This window comes from Dipteris shenzhenensis, chromosome 11 (assembly GCF_047967505.1).
Source record: "Dipteris shenzhenensis isolate YYH24624 ecotype China chromosome 11, Dip_SZ_1.0, whole genome shotgun sequence".
NCBI classification, from domain to species: Eukaryota; Viridiplantae; Streptophyta; class Polypodiopsida; order Gleicheniales; family Dipteridaceae; genus Dipteris; species Dipteris shenzhenensis.
Window position 1 is genome coordinate 21662109 of NC_141606.1, and position 7166 is coordinate 21669274.

General features: G+C 42.0%; 1 pseudogene; it reads right to left on the minus strand.

Moving 5' to 3' along the window:
- Window positions 1-3082: 3082 nt before the first annotated feature.
- Window positions 3083-6760, minus strand: LOC147896764 (pentatricopeptide repeat-containing protein DOT4, chloroplastic pseudogene; annotated as a pseudogene).
- Window positions 6761-7166: the final 406 nt, after the last annotated feature.

Below are 7166 nucleotides of genomic sequence, written 5' to 3' on the forward strand. Positions count from 1 at the left end.
CAGGTGCTTGTGGACTATGCCAATGACATCTATCTCGTGATCAAAAATCTCATACAACTCCGCCTCTCTACTTGAATAATGAGTAGAAGCAACGAAGTCATGGTATGCCTCGCAGGGTGTGGCCATTGGAGGTTTGTGGAAGATGGCAAGAGCAGGGAGAGGTTGTGTCTAGGAGGTGAGCACAATAAAGGCTATGTTCATTTTATATAGTTGACTTCAAACTCTTTAAAGGCCCTTAAAAGTCTACTATAATTTAGGTAATGAAATATTTGACAATGTAATATATTGTATTATTTTTTAATAGATCTAGTTCAAATCTATCACCATGATTAGATACTATAAATCATGAGGATAATTTAGCACAACACTATTACCAAATGCAATCAACGTTTAAAAAGATTCATAAAGATAATGTGGCCTCATTGCACAAAATCCATAAATTGTGAACTAAAACCTACTAATTTTATTGTGTTAGTACAATGACATCACACTTAACAAAAGAGAGATACAATTTGAAGAAAAGAAAGTTCGACTTGCACGGTCCAAGTTCATGTCTCGAGCCATGTACACATGCTTAACCTTCACCTTAAGTCCTTTTTTTTATATTACAAAACCCAACAATGTGACCCTTCCAATGTTTCTCTTTCTTTGCTCTATCCTTTCTAGAAACCTTGAATGGACCTATTGCAGATGGTTCCATTGTGACCCAAGACATTAGCCTAAACTATTGAGGGGTCCAAACATCATTGTCATCCTTCAAAATGCGACCCACCCAAGATTAAATTGATAGATTTGGCCTAGGGGAAGGGCTTCATCATTGTAGAAAGAATGGGAGCAGGCAAAGAAATAGAGGTTGGGAGGAGGGAGAGGTTGAATGGAGGAGGCCGAGAGGAGGAGGAGGTTGGGAGAAAGTTGAGAGGAGGTTGAGAGGAGGAAGACGCTGAGAGGAAGGTGGGGAGTCTATGGGGATAGTTTGGGGAGACTCCTAGGAGGTTTTTGGGGTGGTAGGGACACTTTTGGAAATTTTAAAATTTTTTGGAGGAAAAATAATGAATTTAAAACAAATATTGATTTGACATGAAACCAATTACTAGGATGTATCATGTGTATCCATGTTCCATTTAAGCTTTATCTATGTTCTCACAACTCCAGTCATTACTATATCTTTGAAACTCGTCGCATTTAGATATGCTCAGGTTCGAAATCCATAAATTAGAAAGTTAACATAGTATTTGAACTTTGAAATGTACCGTATCCCTCTTCAAAATACTTCTCCAACATCAAAGTCATTATCAATAATTTCTCAGCTTCATAGTTCATAGTTCATCTTCCAACTTCAAAGTAGTTTTTGTAGCATAGGAAAAAGAATAAATAATATAAAACAAATATTGATTTGACATGAAATCAATTACCATGGATGTAACATGTCCCATTTAAGCTTTTTAACTTAAAGCAATAATATATTCCATTCAAAATGGCCAAAGGCAAATACAATAGAGGTAGTAGAGTAATCTCCACCCCATAAACTCTACAACGAAACTAGAAAACAGGCATAGGTGGGGGTGGAACAATCAATCCCTAGCCTTTCAAGAACAACAAAAAACCCCACAACTTGCAAAGAGAGAGCCTACCTATCCCTTTTCAATGTGTTGACGCGACTGGCAGAAGCCCTCCAATGCTGCAGCCAAGCCCAATTGAAAAGAGCAGGGAGAAGACACTTCATGCCCTTCCCAAATAGTGTTAACGTGCAAGGAAAGTAGGGGGAAACAAAGAACAACGCGCAAAGTAGAGGGATCTGTTGCCCCTGAACCCGAAACAAAAACACCACAACAGACCATCTCAGCCACGTTCAAATCTGGAAATGAAGCAGGTCGGTCTACTCAAAAAATGACGACGACCAAGAGGAAAGAGCAACTTTTGAGTGTGAAGATGCAGCAGGTTAACTAGTGTGAAAGGGCAGCCAACAAGATGATCAGTGGCTCATTCAAATGGGTAAGAGAAATAAGTGGATTACCCACCACAACGATTGACAGCAACAGGGACCAAGGCTAAGAGGTTTGGGGAGGGGGCGAGGAGAGAAAAGGGCAACACGAGCCTAAGCATTGCCCCCACTCAAGAGCAATGGGAGAGATGACGGGAGCAGCCAACAGGAGAAAAGAAATTATACAAGAGGTGGGAAAGTAAGGACTCTATCCGTCTACAGTGCCACGACATCCCAAGTGGGGTCAAATGAAAAAACAGGGAACAATCCCAACCCCTCATGAATGAGAGAAATCTGTCTTGCATCGCTACAAAGGACACAGTACATCTATCCCACTGACTTCTAATGGTGAAGATAAGTTCCGCCCAAATAGAAGCCAGTATATCAGCCAAGTAGATGACTGGCCAAATAAAACATGTGCACATCTCATATACCGAATCTACCACAATGTAATGACGGATACCACCTCCCAAGCCGAACCACCTTGTGAAGAAAGCAAGGAATCCTAAGCTGGAATAGGAATCAAAAACAAATCCTAAGGATCCATGATGCTAAGCTTTGTGGACCACGTCTCAGACGATCTATTATACCATTGTAATCTTCAAATCAGATCGATAGAAGGCACTCTACAAAAAAAAGTATTGTTGCAAAACAAGATAAGAGCTGCAATTTGCAATTTTGTTTAGGGCAAAGAAGTCTAGGAAATGCTCGCAAAAATTTAAATCTCCAAGAAAAAAAAAGGGATCTTGCTTCTGAAGTTTGGCATTGTGATATTCTGATGGAAAGATATAAGAGAGAGAAGAAAAAAATTCAATCCATCATTCTATATAAATTTTCCTTTTTTTACCACATGGAATTACCCTTAGGTCCTCGTGGTAAGTTAAAATCTTAATTAAGCAGGGACCTATAGTTGAAAGTTCCATTGGGAAAGAAGGATTGCAAAATATAAGCTCCCAGAAAGGAGAAGAAATCTTAATTTTTGCCAACATTGTTACAGCACCAGTATAATATGCTTTCCATCACTTAATGTACTCTGTAGAAATTTCAAGAAAGATTGAGACGTCTTCATTTATTGAAGCAAATGCACAATGACCCCTTCTACGTTCTTTCAATCAATCAAACGAGAGAGATTGTGAGGTCTTCACTTGTAGAGGCAAATGAACAAAGCTCCTTCCAGAAGTGAGAGACAAAACAAAAGCCACCAGCTTGATTTTTGACAATATCAAAATCTTATAAGAAGCTTGATGGCAAGTTTCTTGACACTTATCCCTTCTTTTGCATCAAGAACTTAGTGTAAAGACTTTGCCTTTACCATTGCAAGCAGTAGCAGTAAAAAATATTTATGTAATCGTCAATGTGGCTTGGACCTGTCACACACTCCTTCACCATTTCCAGGGACTAGATCGTACCTGTTGAATCAGAAGCCTAAAGGTCATAGCAGGTCATACCACTCTGGATGGTCCCAACACAAGGTACCTTTCTATACTGACCTGACACGTGTACATACTAAATCGCACTTTGCCACGAATATCCCTCCTCCCCTGTTAGAGTTCGTATTCTCTTTAGCTTAGCATAAATTTTGTCACTCACTTCATGAGTTTTATCTCCAACAACAAATTCATGCACCTTATTTCTTACTTCAATCCAGGCTTTGCCAGGCTTTCTCCATGACTGAGCAGAGGTTTTCAGCTCTTCTATGTTTTGTAGATGTTCACACATGCGAGTATCAGCATAAGTGTTGAGCATGAGCACATAAATCCCTGAACTGTCAGGATCCAACCGTGCAGATTCATCAAAGCAGTGCCTTCCTACCTTAACATTACCGTATGTCCTGCAGGCAGCAAGTAAAGACCTCCATCCAGCTATATCAGGCAGGGTTGGCATAGTTTGAAGTAGGTCTTCTGCTTCCTTCAAACATCCTGTACGGCCAAGAAGGTCAACCATGCAGTTGAAGTGCTCAATACTCGGTGTTATGCCAAGATCTTGCATAGAATTAAAGTACATGCGGCCTTCCTCTACCTGGCCTCCATTACTGCAAGCCGCAAGAATGCTAGTATGAGTCCCACCATTTGGCTTTAACCTATCTCGTTGCATGTCTAGAATGCATTGCTCAACCAGCTTCCAATTGCCACACTGAGCATATCCTGCAATTAGTGCATTCCAGGACAATACATCTCGATCTTGTAGCTCACCAAGCACTTTGTGGGCTGTCTCTAAGCTCCCACATTTGACATACATGTCAATGAGGGTGTTACCAAGGACCAGATCTATTTCCATTCCGTTTTCAGTCATCTGGTCATGAATGTGCTTGCCTTGCTCTATGGCCCCTAGGGCACTACATGCTTTCAAGATGCAAGAAAATGTGAATTTGGTTGGCTGTATGCCCTCGAGCTGCATTTCCTGAAACAGTTCAAGTGCAGCAAGAGCATTTGTGTGTTCAACATACCCTGCAATCAATGCATTCCACGACACCACATCTCGATCCCTCAATTTGTTGAATAATTTGTGTCCCTCCTCCAGGTTGTTGCATTTGGCATACATATCAACAAGGGTGTTCCCAATGACCAGATCTGTTTCAAGTCCACTTTTAATGATCTGCTCATGTATCTGTTTCCCTTGATGTATTGCTCCAGCCCTGCCACAAGCTTTTACGACTAATAACAATGTGGTTTTGTCTGGCCTTATGTCCAGTTTTTGCATTTTCTCAAACAACCGAAGAGCAGAACCACACTTCCCATGATGAGCATATCCAGCAAGCATGACATTCCATGACACCACGTTTTGATTTGGCAATTTCTCAAACAGTTTGGATGCAATCTCTAGGCTGCCACATTTTACATACATGTCCATAAGTGCACTCCCAACGACCACATCTGATTCCAATCCCACTTTAATGGCCTCTTCATGTATCAGCCTGCCTTGCCCTATGGCTCGAGTACTGCCACATGCTTTCAAGGCACATGAAAATGTGACATGGTCAGGCTTTATGCCTTCTTGGTGCATCTTTTCAAAAAGTTTCAAAGCATGCTGGCCTTTGGCATGCTGAGCATATCCTACTATTATGGCATTCCAAGACACCACATTTCGATTTGGCAATTCCTCAAACACTTTGAGTGCATCATCAAGGCACACACATTTTGCATACAAGTCAACAAGAATGGTCCCAACAACCATATCCGATTCAAGTCCACTTCTCACTACACTGTCATGTATTAATCTGCCCTGTCTCAAGGTGCCACTGCCACTGCATGCTTTCAGGATGGACAAGAAAGTGAATTTGCCCTGCTTTATTCCTTCCTGCTGCATTTTCTGATACAATACAAAAGCCCTCGCAAGGTTTCCAAGATTGGCATTTGCTGAAATAATTGCATTCCATGCATATTAACTTCATTCCGCAAGAGGCATATAAACGGATAAGGTAGTCAACCAGAAAGGCCTCTGAATCAAGTCTTTATTCAACCATATAAGAATGCACTTGGATGCGAGAACCCAAAAGAATCTGTATTAGCATTATATAATTGTATGGATCGATGTGGATTTGTAGGGTATTGTCACTTGGTAGGAAAGATTATCCTTCAAGGACGGGCGCCTCAAAATGAGTCTTGGGAAGGGCCTATCACACACCAGTTTGGAACGTTCATCCCAAAAAGCTTTGTTGCCTTGTGCCCATGATGAGGATGCCAAGCACGCAAAATGATGGCAATAAGCATGGAGGAAAAGTAAAAGTCAAAACCCTGAGAAAGGGCGCAGGTTTCAATGTGATAAAGACCGGACTGCATAAAGAGAAGCCCAAGGAGAGAGAGAGAGAGAGGTGGGGGGGGCAACGATTGAAGCACAAAGCCCAAGGCTAGGTAGTGCATATCCAAGTTATTAACCCCACTAGTGAGCTGGGGTCTTGAGGAGGAGGTTGCATAGTAGCCAACTGCCCCTTTGGATTGGTCAAGTGTCCCATGGATTGCTGATCGATATCGTCTTCTCAAGTTTATTAACTTTTCTTTGGGGGAAAAACCTCCTCCATTACACACCCTATGATGAGCCCCTCCTATTACATAAAGGATTAACCTTCAAAGGTCTAATGCAAGCTTACAAGAGGCCTAATATCCATCATTCTCAGAGCTACACTATCTTGAGGTCTTCAAAATAAAGTCTCCATTCTGCACATTGGCAACATCAGCAGTCATTGGACAAGTAATTGCAATCCACTAAGCAAAGCATGCAAGCATGCACCCATTACGCAGGAGTCGTGCCTTTCCCAAGAAGTCTCTTTGTCCAGTCTGTATTTCTGGAAATAGATCATGTAGGAAAGACCTGCCCTGATCAGCCGCGCATAACTGACTGATTATAGGAAGACGCTCTCTGTGTAAAATTTAGAGATGTATCCATGATCGACAGTAGTTAATAAGATTGAGTGACGCGCATTTCCTACAAAAACTATAACTATTTGCCACCAAACAAGCCGCTGCCATTTGCAAAGCACTTTTGAAGTAGAGTGGCCTTCATTGAGCGGTTTTGGAGAACTAGTAAGGACCCACGCGTTGAACATGATTCTAGCTAGTTCCTCGAAGGAAGCAGCAACAAGCCGTTGTGCATTGCGAGAGCTTGTGTCACCACCGCCAAAAGCTTCTCGAGAATACAAAAATGGGCAGAACTGATGGCGAGGGGTGGGAGTGTGTTGGGCAAGGCTGGACATTGCAAGGCCTTTCCGCAACTTCCTGCCTTGTTTCTTGGTGTGTTTTTTAGCCTGCCCCAAATGGGTAGGCCTTAGGGCCTTAGCACATGGATGGGTTTAGGATGGGACTCCAAGTGGTCTAGGATGGATTTAGAATGGGAGTAGCCACTTTTTCTCCCATCTTGGACCATGGCCTCGAGTCCCTCGGAGCCAAAATGAGTTCCCCTTTTTTAGGGATTCAAAAACATGCAAGGATAACATGTATCCTTGTCCCCATGAGGTCCCCACCTCCTAAACACATGAAATGATGCCATGTATCCTCTTCCACCTAAACCCATCCCTAGTTCTTTTTTTGTTAGCACATGGTGGGATGGGAATAGGATAGAAATATGCATGGGACCACTTGGGACCACCTTTTCCCATTCCCATCCTATTTGTTCCCATGTGCTAAGCCCTAGTAATCGTTTAGCCTTCAAAGAGAAAAATCAAGTATTTAGTTATTTTTGGCCTACCCTT